This window comes from Pinus tabuliformis, chromosome 3_2 (assembly GCF_031772625.1).
Source record: "Pinus tabuliformis cultivar Carrire ecotype Pingquan chromosome 3_2, CPIR1, whole genome shotgun sequence".
Lineage (NCBI taxonomy): Eukaryota > Viridiplantae > Streptophyta > Pinopsida > Pinales > Pinaceae > Pinus > Pinus tabuliformis.
The window spans coordinates 18,612,705-18,637,700 of record NC_142302.1 but is presented as its reverse complement, the minus strand read 5'-3'; the positions used below and the strand labels follow the sequence as shown (position 1 = coordinate 18,637,700).

The 24,996-nt window shown below is 37.5% G+C and overlaps 1 pseudogene; it reads left to right on the top strand.

The window, feature by feature from the left end:
* Positions 1-23,121, top strand: part of LOC149179582 (succinate-semialdehyde dehydrogenase, mitochondrial-like) — a 131,361-nt pseudogene extending 108,240 nt beyond the window's left edge.
* The last annotated feature ends 1,875 nt before the right edge of the window (positions 23,122-24,996 follow it).

Genomic DNA, 24,996 nt, shown 5'->3' with positions numbered 1-24,996 from the left:
TCTTCCTCGCATGTTTGGATCTTATATGAATTGTGAGATTTTAGATCAATTTTGATTAAACGACCATGATCCATCGACTCGAGTCTATAGGTTTAATGCCCACACATGTTTATATGCATAATGTAAATTATCGTGTTGATCTTGTGTTTGACAGTTGAAGGGCTGAGAAATTGGCAGAGGCTTACACTCATCAGGGTTGGTGAAAATATTAAAATTCAAGAAGATTATGACCCCATGAGCTATTGTGCATCATTGATTTTGAAAAGGCATGAGATTAGTTATTAAAACTATGAACTTAATATCGCTCATTTTCAATTACACAAATTTAAAATAATTTTAATTTAGCTTTACCATTATAATCTCGAAAATTTAAAAGGGAGGTGAATTTTGTGTATAACATAGGTTCCATCTATGGATGATACTCCCTCAAAAAGTGTCAAGAAATTTGACCAGGTGCCTTATCCATTGGGTTATGGGGTCTTAAGAAAAATGATGGTAGGGAGTTGTCTGATAGGAAAGCTCCATGCTAACACAAGCTAAGGCATGAAAGAAATTTTGGAGATGAGATATTTAAGAGAATCAAATCAATACATAAAATACATGAAACAATTACGAACACTATAAAGAAGCCTTCACTTTTAAGCTTAGGCTATTATCTGTGACGACTCACGCTAAATTATCTCTTCTTCGAAGATAGTTATTATCTGCGATGACTCGCGTTTAATGGAAGAAATAGATGAATGTGTGACACAAATTGAGGAAAAGGTGGCTCTCCTACCAGGAATTTACAATACAATTGAAGAGGTGCACACAAGGGAGGTTGTTGAAACCACACCTCCTGCAAACTCTGATAATTTTAGGAGTGGCGTAATTCAGGATTTAGATGGATATTTCTTATGATCAAGTAGCCTTGTGACAAGAAATTATGTTATGATATAAAATTTATAAAAATGTGAATGTGATGAACATTTAAGACTTGATTTTTTAAATATTTTGAACTCATAATTCGTTATATTTACTGTATGTTAAGCATGTTGGGGTATGAAGTGAAGATTACTTGTTTAAAAAGGGCATGCTTTTATTTTAAATTATTTTACTTTTTTAATGGTTTATAAATGAGGATGAAGAGTTTAAGTAAATTGAGCTTTCTTTATATTCTCTCTTGGAGTGTAAATATGATGTTTTTTTAAGTTTTTCATTGATTAATTTTACTTTTCTTTGGATATGCATAAGAATAAAAAAAGTGAGACAAGGTTAGCCGAGTTAGTAATGGAAACGAAGTTAGTGTCAACGAAAAGTATGGTATAACTTACGTGATTCAGATATCCCTAGAATCAAACATGCTCTGTGATAGAGAATTTATGAGTTGAGAATTGGTAAATCATAATATTTCTAAAATACACTCCTTCACAGTAATTACCACCAAACATTGCTCCACTTCCAGCAATCGTCCATAGCCCTGATGGAGTTATTCACTATTTCACAATAAAGATTCTCCACCCAACTTATTTATCCTTATTCAAAATGTATTTTAGATTAATCACATCATCGGATTTGAGTCAACGTTTTGAACCACCTAATGTGGTTCATCCTTGTAATCATGTCTTTCACATGTGCCTCATTATAGAAAATTTAACATCAGTTTTCTTATTGGCTTTTAGATTTAGCTTTCTTTCCAGACATAATGAGAATATATCACACTTGAATAATCCCAATTCCACTAGCATCACTCCATTTCTAGCAAGTGTCCATAGCCCTGATAGAGTCGCTAGCATACCTCGCGAAAATCACGATTCAAGGGAGTGGGTAGATTATGCACTCGAAGACCGGTACCATTGACCTTGCTCCACTACTAGTGAGTATCTATAACCCTGATGGAGATTATTAGCATACCCAACACCAACAAAGATTGGTTATATGTTGTGAAGACAATATAGTGGTGAAACCATCCATGAAGGAGGAAGAGAATTTATCGATAGGTCAAGACTAAAGGTCACAACAACATAAGGGGTCCCATAAGGATCTAAAAATGCGTAATTGTATTAGTGACTTCCAAAGACTATAAGTGGAATTAGTAGGGTTTTAGGCATAAATCTCAGCTGTCAAATTGCAAAACCAATAGGTCCAATCATTAGATACTACTCACAATCATAGAGCTCATAGAGTAGTTTATAAAGATATCGCTTATAACTTTGATTTTATTATATATTTTTCTTTTTAATGTTGTATATATTTCTCTTTGATTTTTTGTAAATATTATTTTTGTTTGCTTTGGATTAATAAAACAAAACATGTGTATATGTGTTTCTAGGAAAATTAGTGTCTTTTCGAATGACTAACCCTCTAGGTTTGGTAGCTAGCCTAGAAACAATAGTCAAAGCAATTCAATATCTTTCCTATGCGTGATAGATAAGAAAGAGATTATGAGGAACCAACCTACAACTTTCACTTGAATCCTAACTCGATCTCCCTCTCTTTGGTTGATCTCATAACTCCTCCCCATACTTAACATGCTTGGAGAGTACCTGCATAGCTACAGAAACAAAGACCTGTCAAAGCATAATGATCCATCATAGAATAAACATCATAGAATCGGAAATATGATAAACAAATGAATGCATTTATGGTTAATACAATCAATTGAGAAAAATCTTGAAGAACTTTATTGATATCAAGGAGAATTACAACCCATAAGAAGTCTGATGTAGCACCATCCTCCCAGCTTCAAGCCTTCTTCACCTCATGAATCAGAAATAACACACCAACAATGACACAATGCTCTCACCTCAATACTGAAACTAGCAGCACTTCCTTACAACTCGGAATAATTCAGCCTCCTGATCTCTTGGATGAGAGATCCTTTTATAGACGATTGCAGGAGGTTGAGTCATCAATGGGGATGATGAATGCCATTCTATTTCTAGGAATTAGTTCCATGAAAGAGGGGAATAAGAGGTGGTTTCCTAGTTCCTTTAGTCATCCCTGGGCAAATTCAGAAGGGCAAGTGGCACAGGAGAAGTTTCTAGAAGTTTCCATGAGCAACGAACTCTCAAACTCTCCCAGAATTTTGTCTTACCTCGCCCATCGCACCTACTAGAGGGCCAAACTATGATGCATAGAAATTTGACAGTGCAGTACCTACTATGCATAGTACCCTAACACAGGGCTTTCAGCAATGATTCATTTTAGGCACTTTCTAGATGATTTTTGAGATGGAACTTTTGGGGAATGAGGAATTTAGATTACTTAGTTCTTTTAGGGCATAAAACAAATATTTTAGGGGTTGATGAACCCTAATACATCGACATGTAAGTTTGGTTTTGATGTGCCCAAATGTCTATAACAATTGCCCCTAAAGCATGAGGTCGTAAATGTGCATGTCAGGTGAAATGCTTTATCATGAGGATCGGAAGTTTCGAACTAGAAGGTGACCTGCATCAATTACAATACAATACATGATAATATGGTTTTTTCATGATTTAGCTAAGGGAGGCATCCCTATGCTCAACTTTATAAACTTTCATTACATGTACATAGATCAGACAGTCGTCCACAGATATAGACTTGTAATCCATGACTGGATGACCATTTGTGTAAAGCCTGTGTAGATTTGATGCTTTTGTACTCCTGAATATATCGCAGCTTAGATGGATGAAACTAGATCTGGGATCTTCAAACTCGTTCAATATTCTCAATTTACAAGTCAAACCATGAGAAAAGATGTTCTGAAGTCAAACATGGAGAGACATTGTCTGATTACTAGCCAGTGATGTAAGTTGTTAACAGATGCGAGAGGGATCATCGATAATGAAGATGATCTTCAAGGTACAAGAGTACATTTCACGTGGTGTGAATAGATGATTCGATGTCGAACACCACGCAAAATCTTTCAGTCGAAGGTAATTGATGTCAAACTGTCGCCGGAAGAGAGAAACTTGCCATTGATGTATGCAAGCTTCAAAGCACTAAAAGGGTGCTTCTAAGTCAACTTCTTGGATAATGAGCTGATGTCGAAAGAAGTGACTCATCGTAGGAGGGCCTTGATGTATCCCACATCTACAACACAAAATGGAGCAAATGATTTTGGAGATGAAAATGAACAGACGACACAAGGTTCAAGAATGGTGGTCATGAAAATGAAGGCTTATGGTATTGCAACAGATGTTACTTCAACTAGATGACTTCTTAACTAGATGACTTCTCAACTGGATGACTTCTCTTGAACATATCGGTGACACTGAGATGAATTGGTAGCATTAATCCCAAAAAGATGGATGGTGTGATAGAACAATGGTATGATGACCAGAAAACAGAATAACTCAACCCAACTCAATCACGGAGATGAAGTGAAAGTGTCATGTTCAAGAGTGACTTGCTACCATTAGTTTTTCAAGATTTTTCCCCCTTTTCCCCAGTCATTGCTGACCAGTACCTGTTTATTTTTTATCAAGCTTGAGGAGGATAACATATGATTGTTCTATAATTCGCCCTTCGGGCAAACCCATCGCCATTTGATGTTTTAACGAGTCTAGCGAAAGAGAAATTCGATCTTGTCTAGATGGAAAAGTTTTTCGCTATTATTTTAATGAGTTTAATGACAAGGATAACTCGGTCCTTTTCATGTTTAGATAGTTTGAAAAGAGACGAAAAGAAAACTCCAAAAGTTCTTTTTCGTAAAATAATCCCTAGGTCTGAAAAAGGATAAAATAATACAAGAGGGATGTCATTTCCAATACTTTAACGAGCTGGAAGAGACAAGTGCTCGACTATCTTTTCTTGTTTAAAGAGTCTGAAAAGAGTTTAAAGAGGACTCTATAGTTTTCTTTTCATTTTTAAATCAAAGCTTGAAAAGAAAACGAAAATTTTTCTTGGTAGTAAAAGATGCTCAATTCACCGTTAGCATATTAGATTCTATTCTCAATTGTTCAACCTGCTCAAAACTCCATCAAAATGATTAAAAAAACATATTTATGGATGAAAAAATTAATAAAATCAATATTTACTTGATGTACATGAAAAAGTAATCATAAAAGCAAGTTTTATCATTTCATTTTCACCATTTAATTTCAAACATTGGATTTTGGAGCTCTGAAGCAATTTTTTCCCCCAAATTTCACCAGTCGATTGCGAGAGATTCTATGGGTCATTTTGTGCACCGTCAAGACCAGGTAGGAGCTAACCTTATGCTCTTCAATTCTATTGCATTCTTTTTTAGTTCTATGTAGGTTTTCTCAGTTTTCTAGGCCTCTAGGGTTTAAAATCTTGTTTTTTAGCCATCGTACCCTACCCCTATCGAAAAATGTGATGCATACTAGGCTGCCAATGGACAACCTACTATGCATAGCACCTTCCTCAAGGGCTAAGTGCAATGGGTAAAAAACACCAAGTTTGAACAACTATTTTTCATCAAATTTTGAATTGATTTTTGCCTAAATTGGATCCTAATTTTTATATTGATTGTATTTTAGGTATTCATTGGAACAAAACGGTCGTTACATGGTGAGAATGAGAGCATGAAGAGCAGGACATGATTGCCCTAAATGAACAGGGCATAGTAAATGCATTAAGGAACTGTGGTTTGCTAAAGTTTTTCCGCTTGTCTAGCATGAGACAACAGATGGATTTGCTGTAGTATCTTGTTCATGCTTGGGATCATATTGACCAGGTGTTCCAGATTAGGGGTAAATCTATTCCTATCACTATCAAGGATATTTATTTTTTGATGGGTTTATCAAGGCGGGGTGCCCCACTTTCATTATCAGGACTCGCCCAAGGAGGAAAATCGGTGAGAGATTATATTCGTCAGTTCTATCTAGAAGGATCCCAACCCAGCAGAGATGGAAAGATTCATATCTGGGATTTTATTGATCAACCTTTGAGGACTATTCTCTTTACCCTTGCTAGATTGGCTGGTAGTGAAACTTTACATTTAGCAAACAGATTTTACATGGAGTATGCCTTGGAATGCTTGGAACAGAAGGTATTCAACTAGTGTGAGGTGGTACTTCCACTTATGAAATATCAATTGTCCAAAGTGAAGGTTGGAAGGACCAAAAATTTTGGTTATGGGTCCATTTTGATTTCCTTTGCTTTGGAAAGAATCCCGCTCATGCAACCACAGAACATTTCTCTAGGAGTGCCTGGACCAAAAGAACCATGGATGCAGCGATGGGTAGACCTTATGGCTAGGTATGCTGGCCTATCACAGATCTCATTTTCATCTACCTTCTTGGAGCTTTTGCGGAATATCCATATGTAGGGATGGATTTCCAAGGAGATCTAGATTTAGCATTACCAGTTGCGGAGAAGTGGAGCGCTATCGGTAAATTGATTTGACCACACTTTTCTTTTTGAGTTTTCATTATTTTTTGTTTTTTGATTGTTACGAAGACTAAAAAAACTCATATGTGCATGTAGATATTGGGCCAGTTCGACCAGTGGCACGCCCACGGGAAGCAGATGATGCTCCAATGTAGAGAGCTGTTGGGAGGGAAGTCCTTAGAGATTTGAACATAGCTGAGACCCTGGCTTAGTTTCAAGATCATGTAGAGAGTTTAACTCTCGGCATCCTAGATGTCTGGATTGATGAGTTACCCATGAGGCTACAACGCCATACCACTAGTGTGCCAAGTCGTTGGACGAGGGTCCTGCGCATGATAGCACAGGCGGTGACCTGTTATCATCAACAACACTAGTCTAGGATGCTTTTCTACATTCATTTTGAGTTACTGGGGTTAGATGACCAATTTTGACTTGGACACAAAATATTTGTGAAAACTTATAAAAAACAATCTATTTTACTTTCAGAGTTTTATTGTCGTTAAGTGATGAAATCCTTTGCAAATGATGATGTGAAATGCTTTCTTTACATATGTTGCAAATGTCTATTTAACACATAGTTTGCTAAAGATTTAGTTAATGTGTTTAAATTTCTAGAAATATGTTGATATTAAATGAAATAAAAATGTCTTTCCAAAATTCTAACTCTTAGGAACATACGATGAATAGCTAGGTTTCAAAAAGAATAAACGCCAGTAAGCTGTAGAATGACAAGTTGTGAATCTAGCCTAACAATGATTTGGTGTATGCCATGTGAAATGGCATCAGAGAGGAGTTCAATCAACGTTCTATACTCAATGATGTTGTTTGTTTATTGACCAATACATATCCCTCTGAAACTCACCAACTCACCACTTGGAGCGAAGATGGCCCAGGCTGTAGAAGATAAGTTCTGCATACTATGACTAGCTCCGTCGGCATACCCAATAAATGGTTCCGAAAAGTTTGACATCTGCAAAAAATGTGAAGTGGATTACCTAGCCAAATTGAAACTCTCAAAGAAAACTAACACACAAACATCCAATGAAAGCATATGTACAGTGAGTTTTACTACACTTAATCAAGCATAGTAACGTTGAGATACAACCGTTTCAGGGCTGTGACACTGGAATCCCATCTTAATTGACTAACTCGTAGGCTCCTTTTGTCAACACATGTTTAACGATATAAGGGCCCATCCATAATGGTTCAAATTTCCCGCTCCTAATTTGTAAGAATCCTGATCGTAAAGCAAGACCGGGTCACCTTCTGAGCAGACACGAGGCTTAACATTTTTTTCATATTGTGCCTTGATGCATTTCTTATGTGCTTCATTAGCCAATGCGGCATCACGAAGGGTTTTTTCCAGATGGATTAGTTCCAAGAAACGAGCCTCTTCTTCAAAAGTTTCGGGTAGCAGGTCAATTGCGAGCTTGAGGAATGAGATTTCACATTGAATTGGTAAGGTTTCTTCCAAACCATACACCAACTAAAAAAGCATAAATCCGGTTGCATTTCTCATCGAGGTCCGGTATGCCCACAAAGCTAAGTACAGGATTAAATGCCAATTCTGCTTATGGACTCCAATCATTCTTTGCAGCATGCGCTTAAGGACCTTGTTGATTTCCTCAACTTGTCCATTAGCTTGCGGATAATATGGAGTAGAATTATCATGAGATAGTCCTAACTTGGTAGTTAACTCAATCATCATGTGATTGTGAAAATGCAACCCATGATCTGTGACTATAGCTTGTGGAACACCAAATCTAGAAAGCACATGATTGAAAAAAGAGAGCAGTCGTTTCTGTTGGAAATAATACTGAGAGGGAAGGGGGATGAATCGGTATTATTAAGTCAAACTCTTTTTCAATTTATACAAAGATTTGTATATGCTACTTCAGTGAATGAAAACAACGTGTATACGCAACTCTGACTAATGAAACTTGTGTATAACTTCTAGACTTATAATTTAATTTATTCTTCAGATGTTGATCATTAATCTGTGTCATAACCATATAATAGTAAGCAAGAACAGAAAAGTAGAGCAGACAGTCACACAAAAGAACACAATATATAAGGTGGAAACCCAATGTGGGTGAAAACTACTTGCTACAATATGTCTCTATCTTCTTTCAATTAGAAACTTCTTTTTACAACGATTCTGTACTGGTGCAGTCTTATACCAGCACACAAGCTTCAACCTGCAGAAGGCTACAACCTTCTCTCGTTCTCTAGCTTCTCCTAGAAGGGAGCTACAATCCCCTTAGCTGTTGTACTAGCTGAGGTACTAGTACATAGGTGCTGACCTACAGAAGGCTTCAACCTTCTCTTTTCTTCGAGGGACCACGTTTCATAAATTTTCAGACTGGATCCATGTATATCAATCAAACATCAATTATATCTGCATTAACCAAACTCCTTTGTGCAAACAAATACTGAATCAACCAATAAATTCTTAGAATGTTGTAACCAGAAAATAGTACCAGTAACCAAACACCAATTCTAAACCTAGAACGCTGCAGCAATAAATAGAAGAAGCTAAAACATATTTCAAGAGACGCATGCTACTTCACCAATATAAACCTATGTACATACGCAACTATTCCAAAACCAACCAGCGTATACGCAGTCTTCACTTACTTAACCTACGTGTATACATGCCTCTGCTGTGTAGAACCTGCGTACAGATCTATAAAAGATAATTTATCCTTTTACTTAATCAGACGTCAGTTATACCCAGATTATCAGATTTATAGATCTAATCATGCGCCAAATATAATAGATCAAAATCACACAATGATACTACTATTCAAGCCTTGAGATCTTGACCCATTAATAGATCTTAACCATCGTGTAATGCTCAGGTTCCTCCTTAATTCAGATCCAGCTGTAACTCACCAACCAATCACCAGTATTCTAGATCTTGCTTCTCTCAAGATATTCAACATATATATATATGATTCCCTTGCCAAATGATCTCCTTCCCTTTTTATAGTCTTAGGCCTTACTCAAACCATGGTCCAAAACCATTGAGAACTAATACTAGGGACCCAATACTTGGGTTCAACACTTTAAATGCAATACCAAGGACCAAAACCATAGGTTCAAATATGTCGGACTAAATACCATGGACCAACCATAAGTTTGTCCACATGTACACGCTTTTCTTTGCATGAAAGTGCATGCATATGTATACGCGCCTTTTGATCAGTACAACCGCGTGTATACACGATTTTGTTAAGATGAACCTACGTATACCTCATTTTCTTTCATTCTAAGAGCCTAAATTATTATTTTCCCTTTGAGTGAGTTGCCATCAAGGACAACACCTGTGCCATAATGCCAACAATCTCCCCCTTTGGACTTGATGGCAACCCCAAGTCACTCAAAAACATTCTCCCCCTTTGACATCAAGGGCAAAGGGTTATGCTCCCCCTGAATACATGCTAAATCCTCTGCTCTGTTGTGCTGTCCAAGCTCCCCCTGACTGTAGGCAAGGTCTGCAAAAAGATGATCTATACAGGAAACATGACTTTAAAAGACCTTCCTATCACAAAAGACTCATACATACATCCATCTCCCAACCAAGTGGGGTTGACTCATCCACCCAACCAAGTGGGGATACACCAGAAGTTTACACATGACAAATAGGTACATTACATCATTCATCCTAGGCATAGTGGGGAAACCAAAATAGGCCATTACATGACCTTGATAAAAGAAATATAAGACATAGAGACAAAATATCTACAGCAAGACTCTGACAGTTATCAACAACTAACATCAGCAACATTTGTCAATCATTATTTAGACCAGCACCCATGTTCTCCTTCTGCACTTGTTCCACCTGAAATCAAACCAACTGTGAATTTGAACCAAGATCTTCTAAGATAATGCCAACAATGCATTATTAGAAGAATATATGCTCCCCCTGAACCTATGCTAGATGGTCTCTGTCAGACCCATATCAAACTCTTTTCATCCTGAGCCTAGCCCCACTTATTTTCTTCAAACCAACATAGACACGACTGTACCTTCATAAATCGGCATATGTACCCGGATCCTCCTCATTCAACTCGCGTACAACCACTTTTCTCTGAAATAGACAAGATTCAACAGCAAGATGATGCATCAACTACTCCCATCTTCTGTCTGAGGTATTCAAATGTCTCCCTGGGCAGTGGTTTGGTGAGGATATCAGCAACTTGTTCCTTAGAGGGAACATACTCCAACTTAACCTTTTGTTCAAGCACTTGTTCTCGGAGAAAATGATATTTGATAGGTATGCGTTTGGTCTTTGAATGCATGAATGGATTTTTCGAAATGTTGATTGCACTTGTATTATCACATAGAATGGGGATAGGTGGACTACAAGTGATTTGCATGTCTTGTAATATTTGCATCATCCAGAGGAGTTGTGTGCAGCAAGATGCAACAGCTACATATTTTGCTTCAGCTGTAGATAATGCAATTGAACTGTGTTTCTTGTTGAACCAAGATACCAACCTAGGACCCATAAAGAATGCACCACCACTAGTGCTTTTTCTGTCATCCACACTTCCTGCCCAATCTGCATATTTATATGCATGAAGTGTGAGATGTGTACTTCTAGGATACCATAATCCATAGTTTTGAGTTCCTTGAAGATACTTAAAAATTCTCTTAATTGCCTAAAGATGAGTTTCCTTTGGATTTTCCTGAAACCTTCCAACTATTCCCACTGCATGCATAATATCTGGTCGGGTACCTGTTAGATAGAGCAGACTACCAATCATGGATCTATAGGTTGGTTGATGCACTGCTACTGATTCATCATTTTCACTGAGGCTACATCCTGTTACCATGGGGGTACATATTGGTTTCGAATTCTCCATCCCATATTTCTTCAAGATCTGCTTGAGATACTTGGTTTGTGATAGAAAAATGTCATCTTTGTTTTGTTGGACTTGTAAACCAAGAAAATATGTGAGCTCACCAAGCATAGACATTTCAAACTCTTTTTGCATCACCAAAGAAAAATTTCGACTCATGTCTTCTTCATTGCTACCAAAGATGATATCATAAACATACACAACAAGTATTAGCATCTTATCATTGTCAACTTTTATATACAGATTGCTATCTATGTAATCTTTTGTGAAACCCTGTTGATGGAGGTACTTATCCAAGCGATAATACCAAGCCCTGGGAGCCTGTTTAAGGCCATAGAGAGCCTTTTTGAGTCTGCATACAAGCTTTAGATCATTTCCAAGGATAAACCCATCTGGTTTCTCAATATACACTTCTTCATCCAAGTCTCCATTTAGAAAAGAAAACTTCACATCCATTTGAAATAATTTGAACTTTTGAAAGCTAGAAAGGGCAAGGAACATCCTTATGGCCTCAAGTCTGGAAACTGGTGCAAAAGTTTCTTCAAAGTCTATGCCTTCCTATTGAGCATACCCTTTACAAACAAGTCTGGCCTTGTTCCTAATCACATCTCTATTTTCATTTAGCTTATTTTTGAAAATCCATTTTGTTCCTATGACATTCTTATCTTTTGGTCTAAGAACCAACTCCCAAGTGTTATTCTTTTCAATCTGCTCAAGTTCTTCCTCCATGGCCTTTACCCAGCATTCTTCTTTGCTTGCCTCTCTTACATTTTGTGGTTCAGTGGAGGAGAGTAATGCTAGATAACTTGAAGCTTCTGAAATGGTTCTTCTTGTTTGTACACCTGACTCCTTTTGCCCCAAAATTTGAGTTTCTAGATGATTCTTCTGAACATACCTAGATGGAGTCTTTTCTTCTATCCTTATCTGTTCTTCTGGTGCCTCATGGGTTTCTTCTTCATCATGAGTCTGGTTTGCTGTAGAAGGATAGTCCTCATCATCTTCGAACTCTTCAGATTTTACTTGCCTTGAAATGTTTCCTTCTTCATCAACCAGTACATCAATACTTTCAACAATTTTTCCAAGTCTTTTATTGTAACACTTATATGCTTTACTGTGGGGAGAGTAACCAAGGAGAATGCCTTCATCTGCTCTAGGTTCAAACTTGCCAAGGTTTTCATTAGTCTTTTTGGTGTAGCATTTGCTCCCAAAAATTTTGAAGTATTTTACCATGGGAGTCTTACCATACCATAGTTCATGAGGAGTCTAAGTGTTGTTTACCCAGACGTTTATCTTGTTGAGAACAGTAACTGTAGCAAATGCGGCTTCACCCCAGAAGGTTGCGGGAGTTCTAGACTCATCAAGCATAGCATGAACCATTTGTTGAACCGTTCTATTCATCCTTTCCACTACTCCATTTTGCTGAGGAGTCCTTGCAGTAGAGAATTCCCTTCTTATTCCATGTTCTTCACAAAAATCAAAAAACTCATTCGAGGTAAATTCCCCTCCACGATCAGACCTGAGGCATTTGATTCTGCAATCTGATTCGTTTTCGACCAAGGCTTTGAATGATTTGAACTTTTCTAAAGCTTCATATTTATGCTTCATAAGTCCTATCCAACACATCCTGGAAAAGTAGTCAATGAACAATATAAATTATTCTTCTCCTCGAGGTGACCTTTTCCTAGATGGACCACATACATCCGTATGGACAAGTTCAAGTGGCCTGCTAACTAATCCTTCCTTCTCAAGGAAATTAGTTCTAGTTTGCTTACCAAATTGACATGATTTGCATATTGTATTGTTTGGAATTCTGATGTCAAGTAGATCACGAACAGCCTGATATTTGCATGCTTTCCTTATCTGTGAGAAGCTTAGATGCCCCAATCTTCTGTGCCATAGCCAGTGTTCATCATTCTTGCTTAGACAGCATTGTTGTTGTCCTCCCTTGAGTATATATAAATTATTTGGAGTTATTATGCCTTTGATCACTGTTTCTCCTGTATCAAGCTCACGAACAATGCATCCATTTGATCGAAATATTACTTCATTTCCTTGATCACACATTTGACTGACACTTAATAAATTATGCTTTAAGCCATCAACATACATAACATTTCCAGCCTTGACCTTTTCTTTCAAAAGAAAAAAACCTTTACCTTTTATGAGTGCAGGGATGTCATTTCCAAATGAGACCTTCTTTTCCTTTTCTAAGGCACTATATGGCTGAAGTTTATCTTTATCACCCGTCATATGTTTTGAGCATCCACTGTCGATGTACCATTGATTTTCCTGTCCTTCCGCATATAAGGCTATCCCACATCTTTCTGGCAGTAGTTCTTTCTTTTTCCATGTTTTGGGACTTAATGAAGCTTTCTCCTTTTGAGTTATTTGTCAAAACCTACTCCTACATTCAGAATCTTCATGACCGAAGTTGTTACAAATAGAACATTCTATTTCATTTTCAAGAGCAGAAAAGTTATTGTGAGTCCTTTTCATGATCCTAGTCATACTCCTTTGTTTTTGAGCTTCTCTAGTCATGATTGTCTTGTAGGCAACACATTGAGCTGCTTTGTGACCAAAGTTATGACAAGAGAAACATTGGCCATTGATTCAAATCTACCAACCAAATGATTGTAGTTTCTATTGACGTCCATTCTTGAGGTAAATTGAGAATGATTTATCTGTGGTTGGTTGTATCTTCTGTTCATCCTTGAAGCAGATTGCCCCAGATTTACCTGGTAGTATTTCTTCATTCTTGAGGTAAACTGTCCCTGATTTACCTGGTGATCTCCATTGGGCCTTTTCTATTGATTATCAACCTGCTCACTTCTCCTTGCAGCTTCAAGATAACTTTTGGAGGTAGATGGCTTCTGTGCTTGAGATGTTTCTTTGGTATACCCAAGACCTGTCTTGATTAGAGGAGAATGTTGTACTTTGATAATTTCATCTAAAGTTTCAGATCCTTTAGAAAATCTAAGATTAAGAGCTTTCATTTTCTCAATGTCCTTTCTAAGTCCCACAATTTCACATTCCAACTTTTCATTGTGTTTCTCCATTTCAACAAGTTGGGATGTCAGAGTATCTATAATCATGTTTTTCTCCTCTAAGCAAATTTTGAGTTTAGAAATTTCTTCATAAAGACTTTCTTCATCTATAGCACCCAAGAAATCATCATCTTCAAAAGCCATCAAAAGTCTATAATCATTACCTTGTTCATCTTCATCACTATTTGAAAGTCCATCACTGTCTTCATGTGTGTAATAGCTCCTCTTACTTACATTCTGTTTTCTGTTCCATCTAACTGGTTCCTTAACTTTGTCAAGCTTATCTTTATGAGGACACTTGGCAGCATAGTGACCGACTCTTCAACAAGCAAAACATTTGAAAGGGAGCTTACCTCTGAATCTTCCAGAACCCCGTTGAAGGTTTTTGACAAAATTTGACTCTTCCTCTTCTTTCGACATATGTCTTGAGTCATTGTAATCTCCTTTTCCTGAGGCTTTGAATTCATCTTCTCTCTTGTTTCATGGCCCCCCTTTTCTCATTTCGTAAGCGGTTAGGATTCCGTGTAGCTGTGACATGGTAAGGCTCTGTAGATTCTGTTTTTCTTCTATGGTGGAAACTTTTGATTCAAACTTAGAAAACAGAGATCTTAGAACCTTTTCAACCAAAACAACTTCTTTTATTTCTTCACCCAAATTTTTCATACAATTAACAATCTCATCTATACGTAGGAAATAGTTAGCCACACTTTCATCATTGTACATTCTGAGATTTTCATATTGAATTATGAGAGTTTGTAGTTTTGTTCGTTTTACCTATTCATCTCCTTCATAGCTCAGAACGATCTTATCCCATATTTCTTTTGTGGTTTCGAGCTGCATAACATTAACGAATTTTGATTGAGATAGGCTCCCTAATAGAGTATTGACTGCCTTTGCATTTGTTTCATACCGCTTCTTACCAGCCGTATCTATAGGAGTTGCTGATGGAAAAGTGTATCCTGTTTCCAAAATATCCCAAACTTCTGTACCAAGAGATTGAAGATAGGCAGTGATTCTTACCTTCCAATAGACAAAGTTGCTTCCATCGAAAATTGGTGGCCTGATTGATGCTTCTTTTTCGTAGTTGCTCATGATGATAGATCTTCCTTCAAGCGATCAAGCTTCTTCAGAAGGACCCGCTCTGAAACCAATTGTTGGAAATAATACTGAGAGGGGTGGGGGTGAATCAGTATTATTAAGTCAAATTCTTTTTCAATTTATACAAAGATTTGTATACGCTACTTCAGTGAATGAAAACAGCGTGTATACACAACTCTGACTAATGAAACTCGCGTATAACTTCTAGACTTATAATTTAATTTATTCTTCAGATGTTGATCATTAATCTGTGTGTCAGAACCATATAACAGTAAGCAGGAACAGAAAATTAGAGCAAACAGTCACACAAAAGAACACAAGATATAAGGTGGAAACCCAATGTGGGTGAAAACCACCTGCTGCAATACGTCTCTATCTTCTTTCAATTAGAAACTTCTTTTTACAATGATTCTGTACTGGTGCAGTCTTATACAAGGATAATTTTAGGGGCGAATGTTCGCCCTTTGGCGAAATTAAGGGGTTTTAAATTTTTAGTGGGCGAATATTTTGTATCATAGTACATTTTTACAAATCACCTCAAATAGCCCACCTTATTTTAAGGGAGAGGGTAAAAAAGGTAAATTTAGCCCTTGAAATTAGGACTTACAACCTTCCATTCGCCCATTTTCAAGAATAGGTTTTATTTAAGTGAATCCATTCACCCATTTTCAAGAATAGGTTTTATTTAAGTGAATCCTATGGGCCAAATACCATATTTATAAAGGAGGTATGGTAAATTAATAAAAATATAAATAAATGAGAGGTATGGTAAATAAATAAAACATTTATTATATTTACTCCATAAGTCACCTTATATACATGTAAGGGTGTAAACAAATAAAAATATAAGTAAAGTGGAGGTATGGTAAATAAATAAAACGTCTTTTTATACTTACTCAAAAGGTATGGTAAATAAATAAAAATATAAATAAACTAGACGGATCATAAATAAATAAAACCTCTTTTTATATTTAGTCCATAACTCTCGTTATATTTATGAAGGCTCAAGAAAGAGGTTTTATTTAAGTGAATCATATGGGCCAAATACCATATTTGTAAAAGAGGTATGGTAAATTAATAAAAATATAAATAAACAGAGGTATGGTAAACAAATAAAATATTTTTTTATATTTACTCCATAAGTCACCTTATATTTACGAACACTCAAAAAATAGGTTATATTTAAGTGAAACCTATGGCCAAAATACTATGGGACAAATACCATGGACTAGATTGTTATTAATACCATGCAAAAAACCATTATTAACCCTAATATTAGAATTAATAAAAATAAAAATGGCACATGGTATTGACCCATGGTATTCACCTGGAATGTAGCCTATTTAAATGGGGGAATTAAACCAACATGTAGCCTATGCTAAGATTCACTAGGACTTTACAAAGTTTTATTATTTAGTGAAAGACTCGCCAAGATCTTACAAGATTTCATAATTGAGTAAAATATTCGCCATGCCTGGTGAGAGATTCGCCAAAAAATTATATATACATATTATATTATTGATAAAATTGCCTTCCATTTTTCCTATATACCATGGAGATTCGCCCATTTATTATATTTATAAATTTAGGGGGGTTCTTAAAATTTTCCCTGGTCTTATACCAGCACGTAGGCTTCAACCTGTAGAAGGCTAAAACCTTCTCTCGTTCTCCAGATTCTCCTGGAAGGGAGCTACAACCCCCTTAGCTCTTGTACTAGTTGAGGTACTAGTACGTAGGTGATGACCTATAGAAGGCTTCAACCTTCTCTTTTCTTCTAGGGACCATGTTTCATAAATTTTTAGACTGGATCCATGTATATCAATCAAACATCAAGTATATCTGCATTAACCAAACTCCTTTGTGCAAACAAATACTGAATCAACCAATAAATTCTTAGAATGTTGTAACCAGAAAACAGTACCAGTAACCAGACACCAATTCTGAACCCAGAACACTGCAGTAATAAACAGAGGTAGCTAAAACATATTTCACGAGACGCATGCTACTTCACCCATCTAAACCTATGTACATATGCAGCTATTCCAAAACCAACCAGCGTATACGCAGTCTTCACTTGCTTAACCTGTGTGTATATGTGCCTCTGCTGTGTCGAACCTGCATACAGATCTATAAAAGATAATTTATCCTTTTACTTAATCAGACGTCAGTTATACCCAGATTATCAGATTTATAGATCTAATCATGCACCAAATATAATAGATCTAAATCACACAATGATACTACTATTCAAGCCTTGAGATCTTGACCCATCAATAGATCTTAACCATCGTGTAATGCTCAGGTTCCTCCTTGATTCAGATCCAGCTGTAACTCACCAACCAATCACTAGTATTCCAGATCTTGCTTCTCTCAAGATATTCAATGTATATATATATATATATATATATATATATATATATATATATATATATATATATATATATATATATATATATATATATATATATATATATATATATATATATATATATATATATATATATATATATATATATCGATTCCCTTGCCAAATGATCTCCTTCCCTTTTTATAGTCTTAGGCCTTACTCAAACCATGGTCCAAAACCATTGAGAACTAATACTAGGGACCCAATACTTGGGTTCAAAACTTGGGTTCAACACTTTAAATGCAATAACAAGGACCAAAACCATAGGTTCAAATATGTCAGACTAAATACCATGGACCACCCATATGTTTTCCAACTTGTACGCGCTTTTCTTTGCATGAAAGTGCATGCATACATATACGTGCCTTTTGATTGGTATAACCGCGTGTATACACGATTTTGTTAAGATGAACCTGCATATACCTCATTTTCTTTCATTTTGAGAGCTTGAACTATAATTTTCCCTTTGAGTGAGTTGCCATCAAGGACAACACTTTTGCCATAGTGCCAAACCTGTGCCATAATGCCAATAGTTTCGCCACTGTTGTTCAATGTAGGCATCACCTTGGCCCATTTGGTAAAGTAGTCGACAACAACTATAATATACCCATGCCCCCTGGTCGAGGTGGGGTTACATGTCATGAAATCAATGCCCCATTTTGCAAATGGGCCAACAGCAATGATTGGATATAGTGGTGCAGGTGGTAATCTAGTTTTACGATCAAAACTCTGACAAGCATGATGCTTCCTGACAGCAAGTATGCAATCTTTGAATATAGTTGGCCAAAAGTAACCAATTTGTAAGATTTTTTGTGCGGTTGCGTAACCAGATAAATGCCCCCCACAAGCACCTCAATGGCATTCATTCAAAGCTTTTTCGGCCTCCTCATGCGTGAGGCACCTTCTTAAAATCATGTCGACACCACGACGATAAAGTGTATCACCAACGATCAGATAATCTTTGGCTTGGTATCGAGTACGTCGTTGTTCAGAGCGAGAGGTGTTAGGCCTAAAAGCTTGGGTCTGGAGATAGATCAGTATATCCCCATACCATGGATCACTTCATGATATCAAAAACAGAGACTCATCCAAGATTGATGCTTCTGATGTTAAATCGTTGGAGGACGAGGGAAGGTCGCAAAGTAGCTCTGCAAAGACGAGAGATTTCTTTGACTTGGATTTGATGAATTCCAAATCAAACTCCTACAAAATGACTATCCATTTAGAATATTTTCCCCCTACCAATTAATGTGACAATATGTATGTCATAGGGTTGCAATCTGATACAATGGTAGTTTTGCGAAGGAAAATATAATGTCGAAATATCTGCACAGCTTGAACAACTGCTAAAGCTAAATTTTCAACATATGAATATTTACTTTCTGTATCATTATGATTGTGACTTAAATAATATATAGGATGTTCAATTCCATTATGTTCTTGCACTAAAACCATACCAATGGTTGTATCTGCAGTGGTGAAATACAGGTAAAAGTCTTTTTGATAGTTGGGGGCATACATTACTGATGCTTTTATCAGGGAATCTTTGAGAACATCAAAGGAAGCTTGTGCAACCTGATCCCAATGGAAGGGTACCCCTTTCTTCAATAGATGTGTATAACCTTTAGCTAGCTCAGCATAATTTGGAATGAACCTTCTCAGAAAGTTTGCCTTCGCTTGAAGTCTCTAGATCTGTAACAAATTTTACGGTGGAGGCATGTCAAGAATTTCCTGAACCTTTATTGGATCGAGTTGAATTTCGTCCTTAGAAACTACAAAGCCAAGCAATTGACCAGAGCCAACAAAAAACACACATTTGTGTGGATTGAGTCTTACTTTGTAGTTTCGGCAACGTAAAAATATGGCTCTCAAATGTTGTGGGTGGTCAGTCTGTTTTCGCGAATGAGCAGGCATATCATCAAGATATGGTTGAACTATGTGTTTGATGTCATGGAATGCATAATTCATTTCCCTCTGAAATTTCGCCCCTGCGTTCTTCAAACCGAAAGGTAATTTACGATATGTGAATGTGCCCCACAGACATATGAATGCAGTTTTTGATTGGTCGTGTGGGCGGATATTGATTTAATTGTAGCTCAAAAATCCATCCATGAATGAAAAGATTTCACAGTCGGCGCATTCATCAATGATCTGGTCAATAAAGGGTGTAGGATAGTTGTCCTTCGGACATGCTTGATTTACATCCCTATAATCGATGCACACTCTTATCGTTCCTTGTTTTTTCATCATTGGAACAATATTTGATACCCAATCAGTGAGAGGTACAAGGTAAATGAAGCCAGAACGCAAAAGTTTTTCAACCTCTGCTTTAATGGCAGCGCCTTTCTTTGGATGAACAGGTCAAAGCCACTATCATACTGGTTTGACATCAGGATACATCTTGATCTCATGTTCAATGATGCTTGAGTCAATGCTTGGCATTTCTTCATAAGACCATGCAAAGACATCTCTGAATTTTTGAAAAAGAGCACAGTAATTTTCTAGTTCTGATGGAGAACAAGATTTGCCGACATGAGTATTTTCTATAGCATTGGGTTTGGTTGAAATATTTATGGAGATAGTTTCTTCAATGTTAGATAGATTTCGCTTAGAATTGACTGTATTTACAAAAAATCAATGATTGAAGGGTGATTGAGTTCTTTTGAATAATCTTCATTGTCATCTCAAAGGTGGGAACGATGATGATAATCCTCCCACGGCATCTCCCCCATCATCATTGATTGGATGATTCCTTTGTCTGTAGAATGTATACGAGACCAAGGATCAGAAGAGGTGCCATATTCTAAAGACCTATCTATCGAAAAAATCATTGAGTGCAGATTTGGGTTCACCGCACAAGCCCAATATATTGATTACTATAACGATTCAATGGGGCTTGGTGGCATCGCCTCACGATGATCATCACTGTCAAAAAAGTTGGAACTCTTCTTAATCTCAGATGATGTAGAAGAGATCATGTTGCAGGTTTCCACTGTTGCCACTTTTACGAGACCATATGGTGACGATAGGGTAAAAGTACCCATCAAGGAAGGATCTTTTAGGAGACCTACTCCAACAGTTTGAAGTGATTGTGAATTTCCATGTATCAATGGAACGATTCCAATAGTTTGTGAACTATTAGAAAAAAAGGCTAGTTGGTCGATGACCGTGATTCCTCCTTTGAAGGGAAATGCAATCGTTCGAAATTATGTGGACACCACTGCAGCCATAGCATATACCTAGGGCCTTCCTAGTAAAATATTGTAATCAAGGAGTCCATAAATGACCTTGACTTCAATATCTACTATTTTTCCCCCTAGTTCAACTTGCAAGCTACTTAAAATCCCATATGGAGTGTACGTTCTTCCATCGAAAGCTTTTAGTGTCATTGGTGATCGTGACAAGGGCGGTGAACCAAGAGTTTTCCAGCAACTCATTAACATGATACAGGTAGATGCCCCCTCATCAATAATGGTTCGATGAACATTTTTGTTGAGGGCTTTTACCTGTATAAGGAAAGCTAGTTGTGCCGGTAACTGTGGTGTATATCCTATATGATTAAAGACCACAAGATTGGAATTTGTAGGATCGATCCCACCTATTGCTGATAACAAAGCCTGCTTTTGGGAGGGACAATTTTGTGATACCTCGAGTGTCGACATAGCAGAAGGTGATTGAGCCAGATCCTCCACTATATTATAATTTTGGGCTACTTGAGCACGAGGATTAAATGTCAATTTATGTACAACTCCCTTCAGTGGCTTAATTTTTAATTCAGGAATAATTGGTGGAACAACTTCTGGTGAAGTCATGGTCGAAGTGCTAGGTTGATCAGTAGCTTGGTTTTTTGACGACGATGGATTCCCGTAATCTTTATTCCTTGTCGATGCCAAAACATCATTTTTCTTATTTGCGATAGATAGCATAAGCACTTGGGATGTGGAAGCATTATTAGTGGCAACCATGTGTGTTTCTGGGTTCAGAAACGGATCTGTCAGCACCGCTGAGGTATTTGAAGTCTTTAAAAGTTTAGAGACCTCAGATCGATGTGGACAATCTCTTGTGAGATGCTCATCATTGCATATCAAACATGGATAACTAGGTTTCCTAGCTACAGTAGGGGTTTCAGATGATTTTTTAGGAGTGGAATTTTCATGTTTCTTCTTATTATTCATCCCCTTCTTCTTGCCTCTTGGTTGCTTTGGATTTTTGCCTTTGTCAGATGACACGACATTAATCTCAGAGGCAAGAGTGTTGTCAGATGAATTTTCATTTTCACTGGAAATAGCAAGAGCTTGACCAGATGGTCCTCTCGCCGTTTGTGTGCTTGAGGAACTGATCACGCCGTCACCGACATGAGAGTCCCTACTTGATTTTGGAGGTGGTGGAATGGTAAAAGTTGGCCTAGGTGCATCAAGAGTTTTGTCATAGAGCGTGCCTGATTGTGTATAAATTAGATCCAAATATTGGGCACGAGCAATGACTTGCTCTTCTGTGACAACTCCTCCTTTCGCCACATCCTCAGTGATAAATGGCAATAAGGACTTTATAAACCACTCAGCTAAAAGCTGATCATGAACATATGTCTTTACCATTCGACGACGATGCTGCCACTCATGAATATGATCGGATATGTGAGTGAGGTAGTCTGTTTAAAGTTGGTAAGAAATTTTGTTCCAGTTTTGTACCTGATAGGTAACTGAAAGTGGGTTAGAAAGGTAGTGGCAAGAATGGTGAAGTTATCAAAAGAAGCTCTAGGTAATTCAATATACCATTTTACAGCCGGACCAGTAAGAGTTCTCTGGAAAAGACGAAGTCTAATCAAATCATCATTCAGGGTGTTGGATGAACACCATAAGTGAAAAGTCATTACATGATTCGATGGGTCTTCTCCTAGATTTCCATTGAGCTTTGGAATGTCAGATGGTAATTTATGTGGAACCATTCGCCACCAAGGGGTGTATGAAATTGGATCGTTAGTGAGCCAGTTCAAATCTGGTAGTTCTAGAGTTGCTACAAATGGCAACTGTTGATTCAGGTTGGGTGGAGCATACCCAGGATAAGATGGAATTGCCTGAGCAATAGGTCTTTGCATACCAGCATAGGCATTTTTGCCGGTAACCCTGATAAGGTTGTTGGACATAACCTGTATAGGGTGGTTGTTGATAACCAGTTTGGAAACGTGGTTGTCCATAACCTGTAAAGACTTGTTGCCCAGATCCTGGGTAAGCTTGATATTGACCAAAACTAGTTTGAGCTTATGAACCAAGTCTGAACTGGAGTTGGGATTGCTGGAATTAAGGTTGTTGATATTGTGACAGCCATGGCTGTTGGGATGACTATTGCTGTCCAGTACCGAAAGATTGACCAAGTTGCAGATTAACTAGACTTGTGTGTGTCTGAGTTGTTCTGGATAAAGGAACACTAACCTGACATTGCTGTTGAGCCCCAAAAACAAGCGGATGTTGTATAAAAACTTAGGAAAATTGAGCCTTTTGCCTTGAAACCTGAGGTTGCGAGGAAGAAGGAACAAGTTTTACTAGTTGAGATACAACAGGTTGTGCTCGTGACTGCGGCACAGTTGTAACAGCAGGTGTAGTGGGAATATTGGACACAGGTTGGATTGGTTGTGCTGGATATACAACCCTTGGTTGATCGGGTGGTACTGCTAGCCAACCACTAGCTCTATTCCTTTTTGACCTGAATACTGTGGGAAACTCTCACATGGTTGTCCCCCGAAAAAAGGAGGAAACGGTGAGTAAGCATACTGCTCTCCATATGGTGGTAGTCCAGTGTTTAACGGATATATTGGTCTTTGATAACTGGTTTTCCCAAATTGATACTAATATGCAGGATCAAATTGTTGAGTTTCCATGTGAGAAAAACCAAATGGGATTCCGAACGAGTAAATGGGAGTTGACCATGGTGCCGAAGCAACCCCTAAGTGGGTTCCAGCTAGTGATTGGTAACCAACTGGAACAGATGATGCACCATATAAATGTGACTTAGGTGTACCAGAAAACATTGAAGGAGTAGCAGTAGAAGATTCTGCTGTAGCTACATCAAATGATACATTACTAGATGTTGATGGTTGTTCAGACATGGTTAACTTGTCCAAAATCTCTCCTAACGATTCGACGGGAACTCACGATGAAGCAAGATTAAAGAAAGCAAACTCAGGAGTAGCAGGATACAAGTTAATCCCAGTTCCAAAATGAAATGGGGTGTCAGATGGGGGATCTTCTACTATCTCCTCTATAGCAATCAAACCAGGTGGAAGAGGTTGACCGTTAGGTCCGTATGAGATTTATGGAGCTGTAGAAGGTGTAGTTTCTGCAGTGACAGATCCTGGAGGGGTGACAAATTCTGGATACTGAAATTCAAAGTCTAGATGTTCAGGTAAATGAACTATTGTGTCAAAGGGAGGTTCTTGAACAACTCCTGGTTTAGATGTAACCTCGGTTTGAACTGGAATGGGTTCCAGACCAACTCTAGATGGAGTTTTTTCAGGTTCAGAAGTATTTACTGTTACACTAGGATCAGTTCTAATGTCCTCTGGTAACTGAAAAACTTCCTCTTTAAAGGTGGATGTACTAGAAATAATTGGAGTAATTGGAGTCTTTGAAGATGCTGAAACGAATGTTCCAAATAACCCAGATGAACTAGAATCAGATAAACGAGACTGCTTTGTCCAAATTGGTTTTGCTTCTAGAGGAAAAGATGGTTGACTCGCTAATCTCCACGAATGACGGGGTTTTGGTTTACTTTCTTCACGATTGCAGATTACTAGATCAACTTAAAAATCAACTAAGGGAAAGTGATGTTATTTCGTGGTCAATTTATTTTAACGAAACTTGGACACAACTTTGCTTTTTTATTTTTAAAGAATCGAGAAAAATCTAAAGATGAATATAGTCGCCTTCGATTTTTAATGAGCCTAAAAGGACAAGTGCTCAGATGGACCTTTTCTTTTAGAGAGTCGAAAAGGAACGAAAGAGACTACTCTAGAGAATCTAGACAAAAAGTTTTACCAAATCAATCTCAAAACTGCAATATACACCTTGGTGATAAATTAAAGAGAAATTACCAAGGACTTATGTACAACAGTCAATCTTCCCGAATGTTGTGTTCAATGCATTGCCATCGATAGGGCAGTAGACTCAGTTTCCTATGGATAAAGGATTTAAGCCTATTGTAGTATCGCAATATATACGCAACGGTATGGGGAGCACAAGAACATGCTAGCACTTGTCGTATC